Below are 17,477 nucleotides of genomic sequence, written 5' to 3' on the forward strand. Positions count from 1 at the left end.
CTCCAAGGGACCTGCAGCAGTCCCAGAGCCCGCTGTGACACAGTCCCAGCTCCTGCAAAGCAACACACACAGAATTTCACAACCTTGTGCCGAGGCAGAACTTACCTGGAAACTCTGAACCAAATCAGAGAGCATTTGCGACCTCAAGGTTTCTATAGATGTCTTGGGCCTGTCATGACTCAAAAATAGGTTGGATTCAAGTCCCATGTTGGCTTCAATGTAAAGCAAGTGCTTTCAACAAGCTCTTTTAGTTACCAAAAATAACTTTGTACTACATTATCAAAACGACACAATCTTTAATTTTTCTCTTGACTGCAGTTAAATTTTAAAGAGACAAATGGATCAATTCCAGAATTTATAAAGACAGGTCTCATAAAACCTTCCCATTCTGAATGATTTCAGAGACAGCCATTTTTGAAGGACATCATTTTCTCCTCTCTCCTTTGATATTAAGAAAATTCAACTTTCCTAGTTCCTTGCATAGATAGAACATGCAGAATTTGTATATTTTTGCCAATCCATTTACAATCAAAAACTTTCACTCCATCTCAGGTATGGTTGCAAACATCACCTCAATAGAGACAAGGACATGCCAGAGAAATGGATTTTTACTAGTAAAAGCAAAATTAAATTAGAAATAGGAACATAACAAGAAATACAAATAGATGCATAAAAAATAAATAGATATAAATATATCAAGATCAGCAAAACTAAGTAAATACTGCACTGAAAATATCTTTCTAAGCTCCAGGTCAATGGAGAATTTTAATTTATAACTGTATCATGTGCAACAGAGCTGCTGCAATTCCAAACATGACAACTGGGTGATATATGGCATTTCCCGTGTTCTTACACACCCTAGTATTTCAGTTATTAAGTGACATGCTGAGAAACAGTAACACAGAGAAAAGTAACAATAAAGCTGGTGAAAGGATTAGTCGAAATTTGTCAAAGTGTGATAGAAAATATGGGAAGAACAAAACATGAGCTGCATTGGTGCTTGGAAAAAAACAAAACTCAAACCACTTGAGAATTTGAACCAAGGTCAAAATGAAACACTAGACACATTCACGAGGCAAGATGGCACATATTTGGATGATCCTCAATAGAAAAGCTTTCTAAGTGAAAGGGAAAGGCCAGCTGAAAGCACAGCAGTCAAGTGCTCCATCATCCCCTCTCCCTCTTCAGAGCCTGCTGGAACAAACTCTGTACGGGCAAGAAACAATCTCAGCACTGCTGCTCAGCCATGGGTCTCCTCACTAAAGAGCAAGGAGAAACAACGGCCAAGCTTCCAAGTTTTCCAGGAAAAAGTTTTCCTTTCATCCTGTAAATGTGATGCTCTGCCCCTGCTCCAGTCCAGTCCAGCCCCTGAGTGATGAACAGTTCACGTGGCTTTGCTGCTGCTCTGTCCTCACAGCACTGCCTTACCTGAATGATCTGTGCACAGAAATCAATGGAATAAACTTTTCAGCTGAATTTGCAGCTGGCTCCATCAACTTGTGCATCAACTTGTGCTGGTTTTTCTCTGTGGGGCTGGCAAGGTTTGCATGCTGAGGAGTCTATCCTGCTGTGTTGTTCCCATCCACAACTGGTGTAACTGCATTACTTCAGGTAGGCTATGAAAGTGTTGAAATTGCCTTTCAGAGCCTTGGTCCTTCAGCCACACCAGAGAAATGAGCCATTCTTAGGGGATGCTACTAAATTTGGAAATCTCCCACCAGTACTGAATGCAAAGCTGGTAAGCCCAACATCCAGTGCATCTCCTTCCACTTCCTTTCTAATAATCTCATCATGAAACCTTTACGTTTTTCTAACTTCCAATGCTGCAATGATGTTCAAGCTAAAGCATCCAAACACTGTTAAGTCAAGAATCAGCTGCATGTTCCTTGAGGCAGAACAGTCACAAAATTCAAAGGCAAAATGAAAGAAGAATCTTTGAGCATACAGTTTGCTTTCTCTAATGAGTCCTTAAAAACAGCAATGGGAGAAGCAAGGTTTAAAAAAGGGAATTATTTTGAGATAACGTTTTAAAAGCAAAAAAAGTGGAATTTCAAAACATTGCACATAATAAAGATCAGCCACAAGCCATAGTACTGGCTGCAGTTTCAATTTATTCAAACTAAAGTATGCTGTCTCTTTTCCAGCGTAGGCTCTATGAGCCCATATATTGTTGAGGAAACTTTTTCCCATGAAACCATTCCCACTCCAGTTCAGAGATAGGCATTATGGTCAAGCCATGTTTCTAACAATAATGTTTGGTTTGGCAAGTTGTACTGTGGTTATCTTGGCTAACAGATGCTTTAGCCTTTGCCATTTATTTGGTCCCAGTACATTCCAAATTATTTTGATGAAACTTCAAGTGTGATATGAAGAGAAAGTCATAGTTAGTAAATCACCTGGAAAGACCCATAAAGGACAGGTCTTGATGGCCTCACCCTGCCAAAGAAATAACACTGGGTTGCTGATCTGTTACAAATTAGAAATGCTTACAGAAAAAGCAGGGGTTCTTTTTATTGCATGAAGTCAAGAAAATGTATACAGCACAAAGAATAGTAATATGACCCTCCAGCAATGCTCACCCTAGAACAGAAGGATCGTAACTCTGAAGAGCAGTCAGCACTTAAGTTCATAAAGTTACTGAGGCACTTGTCACAGCATTTCCCCCTCTCTCTTTGCAAATTATTTATGTGCATGCACATGTATGTGCACAGACACACACTTATAAATATGTGGATTTTTAACTTAAAGGTGAGAGTTCACATCGAGCAGAAGGAGAGAGTTGTTTCTTTATCAGCACTATCTCCCTTCAACAGAACAAACCAGAAAAAAACACTGCAAATGGCAATAAAACAAAAAGAAGATATTTAAGTGCTGAAATGATGCGTGATAGTTCATGCAAACATGTTTTCCTTGAGGTGTTCTTCATAGGTTTGCTGCTCTTTAACGATGCTGTAACGATTGCAATGCTTTTCCCTTGAATGCAACTTTTTTTCAAACAATTTAGAACATTTGCAAATTATATAAATCACTTTTTATAGATCTGAATACCTTAAGAAGCTAGTTTCAGAAGTAGGAGCAAATGGCTTGGTTCTCAGAAAAGTGCCATAACCTCAGAGCCCAATGTAAAAGACAGCATCTGTCAGTGCCTTGCACTTGTGAAAATCAGGCCAAGTCCAAAAGCTGCAAATAAAGATTCTTCCTATGTCTGTCCCATTAAAGTAATTTTCAATGACTTTATAAAAATCTCACTTGCTTTTAAAACAATAGATAGAAAAAATTCTTAGTGCTTGATTCTAATTCCTATTCACACGTTTCTATTTCTATTTGCTTTTAAAACAATAGATAGAAAAAATTCTTAGTGCTTGGTTCTAATTTCTATTCACATCTATTCACACACATTTCTATTCTTCCCCACCAATGTTCAGATTCACCTCTCCAGCTTTAAGCTGTCCTCAGTAAGAAACACAGACACGAAGTCCCGACTTTCCATCTTCCCCCAACCCAAACACTGCTCAGGAGTTAAGAATAGCAGCTGATAGAAAACTGGGAAAAGGAGAGCATTTGAAAATTAATGCTTGGATTCACAGCATTATCAGAATAGCCTGACTGACAGCTAATCTTAGATACATCTGTAGGAAATTTCATTATTTAATTTCTTTCACTGCACATGGAACAGGAAGTATTACACAATGACTACAGTTAAATGTAAATATACAGCCTCTTAATTTCACAAACATTCTTCAGATAACATCTAAACAGGTAGGCAGATTTATATGTATTTGTCTTTCCCAGAAGACACCCCTCAAATCAAACAGCAATAGAAGAGGATTATCTAATTTCCTGAGCAGCCTGCTACAGAAGCAAGAACCACACACAGACCTCCCATGGACTGAGGTCTGGGTGAGCTTTCACCTGCAGGAAAGCAACTCCAAAGTTACCGTGGCCAACAGAAACTGTTGGGCTGTAGCCACCTCACAGGGGTGGGCTACTGTGTCCTGGGTGAATATTCAACATCCTCAAAACACAAACAGTTCAACATTTCCTCCAGTGGATGAATATCCAGCCTTAAACACATCCCACAGGACATGGGACAGAAATCAAATCTGTTGAGATTTGATTAAAAAACACAAACCCCATCATGTCATATAATGCACTGATGAATAAATACCTATGAAATACAGATGTTAACGCTGTTGTGGGATAAAAATAGAAGTGCGTTTTCAAGGCTAATTAGTGACTTCTGGTTAAGCTGCAGTCGGTGCTGTTGGAGCATTTACTGGTTTTATACATATACATTCATACACAGACTTTCTCAGAGAATCACTCTGATGCTTTCCCCATTTCCCCTTCCTTTACCTTATACAGTTTCACCTAATTCCCTCTTTCCTTTTTTTTCTCTTGAATCAGAACACACCTATACAATAATGTATTTTAGGTCCTCCAAGAAAGAAGAAACAAACACAAATAATTTGCACTACTCTCCACACAGACAAACACACTGCCACAGACACTGCCTTTTCTTTTTAGCACATCAGTTTCCTTCAACAAGCTGCACTCCAGCAAAGGACTGGAAAAACACATCTTAAAAACAAATTAATTAGCTTCCTACAAATTAATTTTTTCATTTCTGTACTCCTAAAGCTTTTATCTACAATTTCCTCTTTTACTGTTAACAATAAAATTGATTAAAGACAAATTACATTTCTGTAGGCATTGATTCGCTAAAGCTTTTGATAGAGCCCATTCCGGATGCATCTGATCCGATAGATCCTGCTTGGGAAGCTGCCACGGGCTCCAGACAGCGTTTGAAGTGCAGTTATGCAATGGATGCCACAATGCCCGAGCAGGCAAATTATCGGGCTTTACAAGCAGCCTTTGGTGGCTGAGCCATTCACACCGCTCCAGCCGGGCTCCGTGAGCAGAAGCTGCAGCTTTCTGGGCACCGAGCGGCTCAGGGTGTGCTCAGACGCTGCTGCGCTGCGACCACAGAAGTGGTCATTGGGAGCAGTTCAAAACGCTTCGCAAGAATGCTTTGATGCTATCCAGAGCAGGGCTACTGGCCGGTAGCTAAACTATAATTATGCCGGCTGGATCAGAAAGTCAGGGTTGAGTTGCAAGAATTCCCTTCTCGGCTCACCCGTTCCAGACCTTGATCAAGGCCAATGTACTTTGGGGAAAGTTCAGTTCCAGTGAAAATGTAAGCCTACAGCTGAAAACCTCCTGGGCTTCGTTTTTGTTTTAAAATCTAGGTCAAGTCAATCTCGTAGTAGTGGCAGACTTTCCATGCAGGTGGGGATACTCTGTACCCAAGCAGGTACAAAGAAAGAAATGTTTACAAAAATCTAACAGTAGGTGTTAGAAAAAAAAAAATAGCATCAGTTCATTATAAGCTTTGTTTCTGGCCTGACTACCATCTGTGATGGGGATTTTGTTATGCAGTGAAACAAGAGCAAGACAGAGTTTTAAACAATTGCCTTGAGCACACAAGTCCTGTGTTTATTCCTAGGAACGTATTCATAAATTATAAACTGAAGGAGGACCACTTGGACTGCAGAAAACGACCTCATCATACACGTTCTGACTGCTCTGCAACCAGCCCAATTCCCTCCTGTTTTGTTGGGGTCTGTAACCACCGTGCACCTGAAGAGTGGCACTGAACTCGAGTGTCAGGGATGAGTGATCCCCAGCACTTCCCCTGCAAGCGCTCCTGCTCCAGGGGCAGGGCAGCACTGACCCCTGGCTGGGCCCTCCTTTGAGGTCACTTCTGCTTAGCAGAGACCAGGTAAGGCCAGAACCACGTGAGCAAAGTTAAATTCAGCATCCAAGCTCCACTTGGATCACACCATTTCCCTGGGCACAGATCGCAGGTGTGGACTTTGTTAGGCTTTTCCCAGTCCTTGCTGTCTCTTTTTACCCCACTGCATCCCTCCATAAACACACGTCCAAGCTTGAGCCTAGCACCCAGCCTTCACCTCCTTCAAATTCTGCAGGTGGGAGGAAGGGTGACATCTATTCCCTGCTCTCCAAACTGGATCTAAAACAGGGCATCAACCAAACAATAATTACAACCTCCAACGTGTTTATTTGCTGTGTGCCTCAGGACATTGGTTTATGGAAGCCTGTGCACAACACACTCTCACACCTACTCCATTTTCAGACAAAAACCTGTCAAGGAATAATGAATTTTTTCCCCTCACCCCCAAAGAATCCTTAAGACAGTGAACTTCCTTTAAGCAGCCTCATTTTAGGTCCCACCATTAAAACAAAACACTGCACAAAACAATACACTAATATCTTATGGACTGCTTCATATGGTAAAGAATTATCTTGTTAATTCAGCTGTCTCTCAGAAATTAATGCACTTTTTTCTTGTCTTAGGAAGTCAGGGTACCTTATTGTGTTTGTGTATTTCAGTTCACTCTGCCATACATTACCCTGATTAATTCTGGCAGTGATAAAGCTGGAGAAGTAATTTAAAATCATGATCATACAGAGGCATTGCATTTTCCTGCAGCAAAATCAGCACTCCTGTTTAACTCTCCTGACTTCTCATTTCCTGTGAAGGAGCACAGGAGGTTAAACCTGTTTCTGAAGGCACTGCCTTAAGAGTTCTCACAAGTTTGTTTTTGAATTATTTTCCCTCATAACAAATGAAAATGCACTCAATGTTATACCTAGAGAGATCACAGTACTGCGATCACACCAAACAGCTACACTACAGGTGGAATTAGGCTAAAACTCCAAGCAAAGTCAATCTAAATTTATCTTTGTCAACAACAAACAACAGAGAAGGAATCATGGAATGCAAATGTTAGGGGTGAGAAATCTGACTTGTTTGCTGGGTGAAGTTTGCTTTGAATAAATATGTGGAAATACTGAAAACAACAAAATATGCAAAGATGACAAAGGGAGAATTTAAGCACATTGGACTTGTAATTTGTTTCCCTTGAGTTTCACTTTTTATTTCCTTCTAATTATAGCTCCCGAAATATTTTTAGAGAATAATTATAACATAATGACAGTTATCTATGTCATTTGTAAGTCATAGATGGCTTAACTCCTCTTTTTAAGAACTGGCCTTAACTATTTTCAGAGTAAGCATGTACTTCCTGTAACTTCCCAAAATAACATTTGGCGATCACTGGAGCTCCAAGAGCTGCTGCTTGCTGGAAAGTGACACTTACAATGTCTACACAAAGACCAAATATAAATTTGTCAGAGAGCACCTATCCGAATGTCTGTTACGATGCAATCAGTCATTGACTCTTCACTGACAGGCTACCGAAAGTCACTTCTACTCTGCACACACACAAACCTAATAAGCAACAAAAGAACCTCAAGAGAACAAAGAAAAACACCTCAAAAAGCCACTAAATTCTATGGGTTTGAGCACAGCTCTTCTCAAAAAATCTCACCTATTCAGCATCAATTTATATTACTGTTATATATGCCAAACATCCTGCTTCAATAACAAGGCTGTTAAGCAAATGGACTGACAAACCCACGTCACAGTTATGACATTACTTGCTTTGCAAGGATATGTGATTATTTCACAGTGATGGAAGTTTCATTAGGAAACACTTCCACTGCACTGCCAGACAGAAGGGTGTGTAGCACATACTGTGGAAAAGAGACTCTGATCTGCACCCCGAGTTCATTTGGGATCCCTCCAAAAAGAAAGTCACATGTTCTCTGAGCCATTGGTCTTCTGGTTTCTTGTTTCTCTTATTCTAAAGCCAGGATAATTTATAGGATGCTATCTCACACTGGAAAGTTCTGCCTGTTGGGTAATGTTATTATTGCATAACCATGTTCTAAACTGTGTTTACTTAATGATGTTTAAAAAAAAAAGCCAAACAAACAGGAAGTTCACTTTTTATTTCAAGTGAAATCGTTCCACATATCTAGTCGGAAACAAAATTACTCAAGCAGGTAGAACTGTCCCAGTATTCTATCAGGCTTTAATTTCCAGCTGAAGATATCAAAGACCAAATCTTTTAAAAGCAAAATAATTCTATTACATAGAAAAATAATCTTATTTCCTCCCTCCTTTACCCCTCGCCCCCAATATTTATGCTGTAAGCTCATTTACTCACAGTAAAACTGAAGAGCCTATGGTTTCAGGAGCCACTGCCTACTATGGCAATTTCAAGTTAAGGATTTCACACTTTCCCCTGTCCTTGGGTCATTTAAGTCCAAGCCAATGCTGCTCACAGGATGTCTCCAGAAAGTTCTGCTGGCTTGTTTTTTTACTAAGGCAGCACTGTCCCCAGAGTCAGCATTTGGCAGTCAAAGACCATTCAGGTGATAAAAGTGCTTCACAGAAAAGAGAAAAGCAAAGGAAAAGTTCAGAAAGGCACCAGGAGCTCACTGGTAAGGTGAAGAGGTGAGGAGCTCAACAATAAGAAGTTCCTTCCTTGAAGCATCCAAGGGAGGAGGTTTTAGGAGGAAGAAAACTTGCTGACTGTGACCTTAAAAGAGAATTCTGTTTTGACAGGGAGAATAGTAGGCATCATATCTTCAAGGAAGCTTTGAAGATCTGCATTTCATAGAGCTCCAGCTCTCACAATGAGACTGCTGGAATAACAAACACAGGCTCCCCAAAGCACTTATGTGTCTGAAGAGCCATTCTTAATTTAAGGATACACTTGCTTTAAGGTTCTGTGTTTAGTTTATGGGCTTTGTTTAGCAGAGATCACTTTGATGAACCTTTAGCGGGCACTGAACTCCTGAACAGCAGCAGCCTCCTGAGCCAGGGATAAGCACGAGTTCCACTAAGCGATTGCAAAGAGGGCTGAGAACTGCAGACCTGGGCTTGAGCCGAATATCTTCTGGTGAGAACACCTCCCCTGTGCAAGTCAGAATGAAACTCGGGAGTGGAAGGGACTAAACACAGAAGGAAACTTTCCAGCAACTGAGTTTTCTGAGCGAGCAAGATGGCATTGAACAGAACAGAGGAAACACTGAGGTGGACACTGAAATCTGGAGGGACAAAAGGGCTGGACAGTACTACTGCTCTGCAAGGACACAGTTTACACAGCTTCCTTACCAGCATTTCTTTGTTACCCAACACTACAGCAGTTAAGGAATTCTTACTCATTACTTAATCGTCCTAACACCTCCATGAGGAAGGTAAAAATCAGTTTTGCTTTCCATACACAAAACTAATGCAATGATACCAAAGTATTTATTCACATTCATATAATGCTTTGGAAGAGGCAAAACTAAATAGCTCTAATTTTAAAAATAACACAGCAGGCAAAAGTCTCTTGATCTTTCACATCCATGTGTGACGTTCAGGCCCTTCTCCTTATCTTTCACCTCAGATGACAACCCTCAGGATTACCCGCATGACCGGGAGACTGGTGATGAGCCAACAGATTACCAGGCCACTTCACACCGCCTAACAGGGAAGAAATCCAGGCAAATTGCCTCCAGACAGAGTTAGGACAGAGAATTTCACCTTACCTTTCCCTGATGCGCTGAGGCGGCACTGACGTGTGGCTGAAGGAGACGGACACTCTCCACCAGCGCGCTGCGTTCCCACAGTCACACACGCTGTGAAGAGGCTGAAATCAGTGCAAAACACGCTGCCGATAAGGACAGGCTGTCAGGAGCAGCCACATCCCGGCCAGGTGGCTGAGGAAAGCCAGAGCGTGTGGGAAAGGGCGGCTGGGCAGGGGCTGTGAGCGCTGGGGAGGAGCCGAGCGGAGAGGCCTGGGCTGCTCCCGAGGCGCCATCAGCGGCCGCGGCTGCGGCGGAACCGCTGCGGGCCCCACGGCACCTTCAGCGTTAGCGGATGGCAGCCTTTCCCTGAGGTTAGGCATTTAACGGACAAATAATGACTTTTTGGCCTACATGGGCTCAAATGCATGTTTTGGACTGAAACCACAACCACAGGAACTGGAACTCACCTTATTTTCATCAATCTTTTAGAAACAAAGCCTTCAAAGGATACAGCCCGAGGAAGAAAGTGACGAGTTTGCCTTGCACCCAGCTCAGCTGACTGCAGAATCAGGATGTGCCACAAATTTAGGGTTTGTTTTCCTCTCTAACTCCTGCCTTAATCGAATTTCTAAACAGTTTAAATAAAAATGAATTGCTGTTTTAAATTCACAAGCTGAAGATGAAACAGTAAATTCGTAGATAGTTAAAATTATCATTTCTTCTTTCAGTCCATCTTCAAAAAGGTGGAAAACCAAAGCACCACCACTGCAATGATGAAACTGAGCAGGACAGTAGCCATGTCCACAATAACCTGAGGAGAAAACCCCTGACATTATTGTACTTTATTGATAGCAAATAATTCACAACAAAACTGACGTTATTCAATCTAACTAACAACTGGTTATTACAATAAAAACCTGCAAACAAATGCAAGCAAACAAGAGGAGAAAGAGCTCTCACTTCCCAGTCTGAGATGGAGCCTGGGAAAAGCCCCACGAACAGAGCCATGGGCAGCAGGAGGGACTTTCTCCCTGCTGACATCCCAGGAGGGTTCAGCTATGACATCCAGCAGTCAAATGGTGCCAGACTGATTTTAAAATGAAAAAAATAAAAGTAAAAAAGGAAAGGCACAGACTGTGACATCCATATTCAATACCACAAGCCTTTGGGTGGACAGACAGGAGCAGGGCTGTAAGTCACAACTTTTCCTCTTCAAAAATTACTGGTAAAAATATCAAAGACATTATCTGGTTGTTTTAATTTTTTATCAATTCTGTAGCAGCATTGCTGCTCAAATGGTTTTTCCTTGCAATGCTCTATCCTCTACAAAAACACTGTAGGAAAGTTCTCCAGTCAGGTCATTTTCCTCAAATTACCCAGCACTTCAATTTCTATGGACAGAAGCAGGGTCCAAGACTGGTTGAAAAAGCAGAACCATTTTATCAAGCCACGACACAGCAAAGCAAAGCTCCACTTCTTGCTGTTCTGATTCAATACAGTTTATCTCCTTACAGACATTGATTTCTCTGAGAGATATTCAACATCTACAGAAGGCAGATTGGTTTTGTTTTATTTTATTCTATTGTCAAGTATCTTAATATAGCAGAAACAGGAGTTTTGGGGATCCCACTGGTTTTTTTTTCCTTAACCTTTCCATAGATTGTGGAGTGTTAGGTGGACTTCCAGGACTTTCTTTTCCATGCCCCTTCAGTAACATAAAGTTCCAACTTTCAAACCATCCACCAATTCAGATCAGGAATCCACAATAGCACGGAACCTTTTAGCAAAAAACCTGTCCCCAGCAAGCTTCACAAGGCACAGAGTGTTTGAGCTCTCCCTCCATCCTTCCCTCTTGAGGCCTTGCACCCAGGCTTACTCCATCTTACAGCACACATGCAGAGTTCTTGGGCTGTTTGCTGTGACATTCAAGCCTGGCCACTGCAGGCACACACTAATATTCAGCTTTCCTGTTACTGCTATCCCAAATGTCGAACAAAAGCTTCCAACCTGAAAATATTTAAATACAGAAGTCAGCCTAACACCTGCTTCCTCAAATAGTCATTGACTGGCCTCTACCTTCTCCTCTTACGTATAAATGTTCTTTCAACATACATCACAGCATCACAGATTCCTCATTTCATCTTTTTTGAGAATAGTATCATCCTAAAGAAGCAAAGGCAAAAGTTTTTCTCCAAACTGAAAGTTCTGAACATTCTTTCACTCCTTTATTTTTTTAATGGAGATCTGCTAAGTTCACAGACAACTTATTTACAGTGTCTTCAAAGGCACGTCTCAATGAAAATACTGATAGGCAGATAAATACAAGGTGAACTGGACAAGAGTGAATACTGGCACTTCACAGTATTTACACTTCCCTATCACCACTAAACTAGCCTCAAAGTTTGCAAGCTGAAAGAAATCAGACAAACAAAAGCCCAACCCAAAAAAAACCCCCAAAATCATCTGCACCCAAAGATGGCTCAGAGACCACACAGAAGATGGGCAAAAATTTGCTGTAACTTCTTTATTTTCAGTATTATTTCTTTAAACTGAACTGGCCTAGGTGACTGAAGCTGCAGAACCAGCAGTGATTGAAGGAGCAGTTGAATGCTGCAGTCAGGCTGCTCCCCAGCACTGGAGCCAGCTGATCCTCGCAGAACCCCCGCGAGGCTGTGCCGGCTGCCGCGCTCAGCTGTGCCGCGGTTACACAACCCCGGCACGGCACAGCCCAGGGGACACCCGGGCACACCCCGCTCCTGACCCAGCCCTGGAGTGAGACAGAGGGCACAGAAACAGCTCCAGCTCAAAGTCAGCTGGTAGCAGGATGGACACAGTGCTTGGGTCTTCAATATGCACTAAGGAAGGCTGCAGCACCTGAACATGCTTATAAACATGGCCTGAGCTCTCCTTTTGCTTTCTGGATTTGTACTTTTACTGAAAAGACCCCAAAACAACACTGTGGAAGACATGGTATATTTTAAATACTAAGTAAAGAGGTAAGTATCAAATACTAGAAGGACAAAAATTTATTTAGAGTTCCACAACATACACATCAACTCAGAATCAAACTGAGCTTGAACAGGGCAATCTTTGCCCAAACCCAAGTGTGTAAATGCTCCTGGTGCTCCTGAAGACTGCTTCAAATGGTTTTTCCAACCCCTCTCATTTTCACCCAATAGCACTAATAAAATGCATTCAGTACAGAGTTTTTGAACACTGAAGCTGTGCCAGTAATGGTGCCAGAGAGGAACTCAAATAATAACCAGAAACTTCCACTTGAAAAAACTAAAAGCAAAATAAACTCCCAAGCATCTGAGTTTTACCAGCTGATCTAGGACTGATCCCGTGTGCTCATTTTCAAACTTAGAGAAATGACAATCTGTTCTGTGGCAGACAGCGCAAAAGAATTCATAAAAGGATAAGATAGTATAGCACTGTATTTTTGAGGCATTTATGCTTTAATTTAAAAGAGTTTAGTTCATAATAGTGTATTTATTAAAGTTTATAATTCATAAGAATAAAAATCTATGCAATAATCAAGGGGTTTAGGTTTGGTTATGAATGCACTTTGTTGCAAAAGTCTTTTCAAAACATTTGCTGAACAGGCATCTTTAATTTTACTTAGGAAACAATAATGATTAACATAAGCCCTATGCACATTAACATCTTTAACAAGCTCCTTCTCTGCCTGTGTGTTATCACTAAGATGAATGCAAACCCACCAGATCAGCACTATCCCCCGTGCCATCCCTAATGACTGCTGTCAGTTCCTACTCTTCTGTAGAATTCATTTTGGTTTATGAACAGAATTTGCTCACAGAGGTGAAATACTCCTATCAACATTAAATGAACTCACTGGTGGCCTTTTAAACCTTAACAGTAGCTTCCAGCACCTCCAAACTTGTGATTTTAGGAATTGCCAGATTCTGCAAATTACCTGAAACAATGTAAAGCACAGTGGACATTAAATGCTTTTCTATGCAAGGCACTTAAATATCAACACAGGCTAATATTTAGCAATCAAATCAACACAGTGAACATTTAATTTAATTCAATAAGATGGAAAAGACTGGGTAAAGGAGTTGAGAGTGAGTTGTTCTCATGTATTTACTTCAGAATATATGCAAATTTATTTCATTTGCAAATAAACCCCATTAAAAAAAAGAACAAAAAAAGAAGGCTTAAGATAAAATAAAAATGGATAACTTGGAAGTTTAAATACCAGTCTGATGCACGTGGTTTTCTTTTTCAAGCAGGTGCTGCCTTCTTAGGTATTAAAGGTTCCTTGGAAAAATCCACATCACTGCTCATCAAAGGTAACAGGTGAGCTACTCCAGACCCACTTGCCCTTTCCTACATAAAAAAGCAGCAAAGCCCCTTGTCTGCTACTGCTTGGTGTGAGAACCTTTGGGATGAGGCTGCTGTGCCAGCACAGGCCAAGATTTCCCAAGGCAGCCCTTGGGCAGGCACAGGTCCCTCTCAGGCTGCAGCCTCCCCAGCCCCAGCACCCTCACTGTGCCAGCACCACTGCTGCTGCGCTTGTTCCCAGTGAGTCTGCAATGATTTAAGCTTTCTTAAGCTCCTTTCTTAAGTGAATATTCTGACTTCACAGGGTCAGAGAGGTTTTATATGTGCAGTACTACTGGCAGAGCTAAGGGACTGGTAAGCCTCCAGCAAAGGGAGAGGTGAAGAGCAGCTGTGCAGTGGCCCCTTCATGTGTACTGCAGTCAGAAAGGGACACCGACCAACCACAGCCTAACCCCAGACATCATCAGCATCTCAGGGGGAAGGAACCCCTGCTCTGAGGGCTGACAGCCTTCCTGCAGGGAGAGCTGCTGCTGTGCCTGCCTGCCTTTTCCTGATAACAAGAATTCTTTTGAATGTGCACTAGTCCATGCAGTTGCATCGTGGAAGCAGAAGGGACCAGCAGGGACCTGACATAGCTTCAAATTCAATTATCACTTCAACAACATGTTACTTGAAAATCCATGATCTCAGTATTTTTCCAGTCCCCAACAGAATTAAGACTCTGCAAATGCTATGCACAAAAGAATTTTCATCTGCATAGAATCAGTGTAAAGCAGAGGAGAGTCACAGAAGAATTCTTCCTTGTCGTGCCTCTTGCACTGATTTCCAGACAAGCATCTGAGCCGTGCTTTTTGAATTTTATGCTGAAGTCTTGCTATGGCTTCCAAGTGATTTTACATGCTGTGAACCCTTCCCCAGAATTCAGTGGAAGGAGGGCTGTATCATGAAAAATCTCCAGAAAACTGAAACAAGGGCCTTAGTGAAATAATTCAGGGAGTAATTCAAGGAAGCATACTCCCCACTCCACCTGATTACACTTCGTTCTTAAACTACAGTGGTCCACAGCCATTCTCACTGACAAACCATGGAAACATCACAGAAGCCTGGTGGGACAATCTCAGATATTTGAGACAGCTCACCAAGAAAATAAAAAAGACCCAAAACCCACTACAGCAGATAAAACAGTATCTAGTTTATTACATATAGAAAGAGATTTCCAGAATTTACAAACACCCACATTTTCATTCCAGGGAAAGAGTCAATTTAAAAAGTTCACCCTTTTTTTTGTTTTCATTTTGCTTTGTGGTTTCCTGTTGGTTGTTTTTTGTTGTTGTTTTTCTTCTTTACAATATATACAATGGAAGACTTTGATTTCTTTTTTCTGATTTTTTTGTCAGTTCCTGTGCAATTGATGAATTCAAGTTGACACTTGTAAATACCCATGTACAGTAATGTTTGTCTTCACTGCAGTTAATACAGACTATTATTTTACAAGGAGTACAAAATTATTTTTCTTTTGGAAAGAATTCAGCTCAACATCAGGGTTATCTTACAACTGATAGTATCAGTAAATATGACTGTACAATCAAGGCCCAGGGACCAATGACTCGTATTATATTATTTTCTGAATTACAATCTTAAAACAAGAATAGTACCCTACTCTATTCTTAGAAGCCTTGTTTTAAGCAGGTTCCCCACTCTGTTTACAACAGAATATAGTATACCTCAGTTCCACATCAAAAAAGATGTGCTGTAGGAAAAGTTACATTTTAATTAAAAAAGTACATGTATAAATCAAAACCTATGTTAAATATTTAATACTCTTCAACCAACATTAAGTTTTGTATGTAATAATTTACAATGATGATTTGTCGTACAGGTTTTTCAGCAGCAAATGAAGTTGTGTAAATGTGCTAGTAAAATACCCATTCTCACCAGGATGTAGTGGTGGCACATCAGTTCATGTGGCCAGCTAAGTCCTTACGGAAGAGGATGAAGAGAGACTTGTCCAGGTGTCACAGTGCTTCTGCTTGGCACAACACGGGATGTGCAGCTCAGTCAACAACTCCTGAGGTTTGTGTAAAGTAAACAAACTGAACTGGATGCATCGTACCCATTTACAGAGGAAGAGGAGGAGGAGGTGAGGTCCTAGTTGTGGTAGCATGAAACATTTATAGTCTTGATACCCATGAGTTTAAAAGAAGGATTTGGTGAGGTTGTGTAGGTCATCATTCTGAAATTGAAAGAGAGAGAAAATTAGCATCATGAACACTTTAAAACTTTTCTGCAATTATTTCCCTCCTCCTCCTTTTTTTTTTCTCTTTAAAAGAGTTATCATTCAAACTGAAAGTGTTAGCACCTTGAAAAATCGTGGCATACACAGTTGAACTGTACTCAAGCATGTGAATCCCAAAAGCATTTAAAACAGATGTTGGCAATAAAATTCAAAGCAGTCAGAAACACATTTAAAACTTGCAAGAGATTCACCTAAGCAGAAACAATTTAGGTGTCCATACTGATTAACTCTGACAAGCTCCTGTAACAGGAGAAAGAAAAGCTCCAAACACCAGCCTGCTGCTGGTGTTTTTACCAGCTGCAAGACAGATCCACTGTATGCCAGCCCCTGCAAGAGGCTTTCCTGGCCACCTGCAAACACCATGGCTGGCCCAGGAAGGATGACCAAGGAATGGAACATTCAAGGTGCAGCATTACCATTCCCTATTTGACATACAGGTTCTAAAAAAAATTGTACGTAGAAAATCCTGGTAAAGTCCATAAATTTATCTACATTCTGCTTCCCTCTGGGACAATAACCAGGTCTTGTGACCCCGATAATGCACGGCACAGGTTTAGCGGGGAATGAATGCCAGAAGCTGCCTTTGGCCCTGTCCCCCCAGTTCTCCTCATCTGCTGCAGCCTCCCTGACCCAGCAGGTCCTCTGGACTGTGCCCTTCTGCTGCCTCTGCCCGGGCAGGCTGTCAGTCCCAGCCCTGCTCAGCAGTGAGGCAGTGCCCAGCAGGATGCCCTTGGGGCTGGAGCACGGTCCCTGCTGGGGGACAGAGCTGAGGTCACACGCTGGGCACCAGGGCTGCCTCCCACTGCTCCTACCATCCTGTGCCACTGGCTGGCCACACACACTGCCCTGGTGTCCCCCACTGCCCCCCACAGCCCCGGCTCCTCTCTGCACACCACTGACATGCAGCCAGACCCACTGGGGACCCAACCACGCAGCACTGAAATGAATACAATTTGTCTTTTAACTGGGGTTAGAGGACTACCAGCATTTACATTTCAGTAGTTTTGCTAAATCTGCTGAAGCGAGACTCATTTTTACATAAAAGTGTGTCTATTTCTATGTTCAATATTAACTGTGCTCCTGAAAAGACAGGTAAACAGTGCATTTTCCTCAGTACAAATAAAGGCCTCCCATAGACACGTTGAAGTGAAAAAACTGAAAAGACCTCCTGTCCTATATTCTTTAATTGCACAAGAAACAAAATTTACTTTGTGTGGTCCTTCAAGTGAAAGGAAAGCCTATCCCTGCAAATGATGTGTGGTATGCTGTGTAAACTCCCTGGAGAATTATCTCACAGATCTCTTATTTACTTTCAACTTTCTTCTGCACTCACATTGCGACCTACTGGAATGTTCCTACCCGAATATCCATACACAACTTCACATAGCTGTGCAGCTTTCAACTACATTTGACCTAAAATTAGCCA

General features: G+C 41.5%; 1 protein-coding gene and 1 long non-coding RNA gene across 4 annotated transcripts in view; both read right to left on the reverse strand.

Annotated features, from left to right (window-relative positions):
* The window catches only part of LOC134556289 (uncharacterized), a 252,178-nt gene extending 242,136 nt beyond the window's left edge, over nt 1-10,042 (reverse strand). For all 3 annotated transcript variants that reach the window (XR_010081633.1, XR_010081632.1, XR_010081634.1), the window contains exon 1: nt 9,469-10,042. This is a non-coding gene — a long non-coding RNA (uncharacterized LOC134556289). The remainder of the gene's footprint in view (nt 1-9,468) is intronic.
* A 1,629-nt stretch (nt 10,043-11,671) lies between these two features.
* IRS1 (insulin receptor substrate 1) overlaps nt 11,672-17,477 on the reverse strand; it is a 50,530-nt gene continuing 44,724 nt past the window's right edge. The window contains exon 2 of the mRNA XM_063408042.1: nt 11,672-15,988. The gene's annotated coding sequence lies outside the window, so the exon portion shown is untranslated. The remainder of the gene's footprint in view (nt 15,989-17,477) is intronic.

This window comes from Prinia subflava, chromosome 11 (genome assembly GCF_021018805.1).
Source record: "Prinia subflava isolate CZ2003 ecotype Zambia chromosome 11, Cam_Psub_1.2, whole genome shotgun sequence".
In the NCBI taxonomy this organism is placed as follows: Eukaryota; Metazoa; Chordata; class Aves; order Passeriformes; family Cisticolidae; genus Prinia; species Prinia subflava.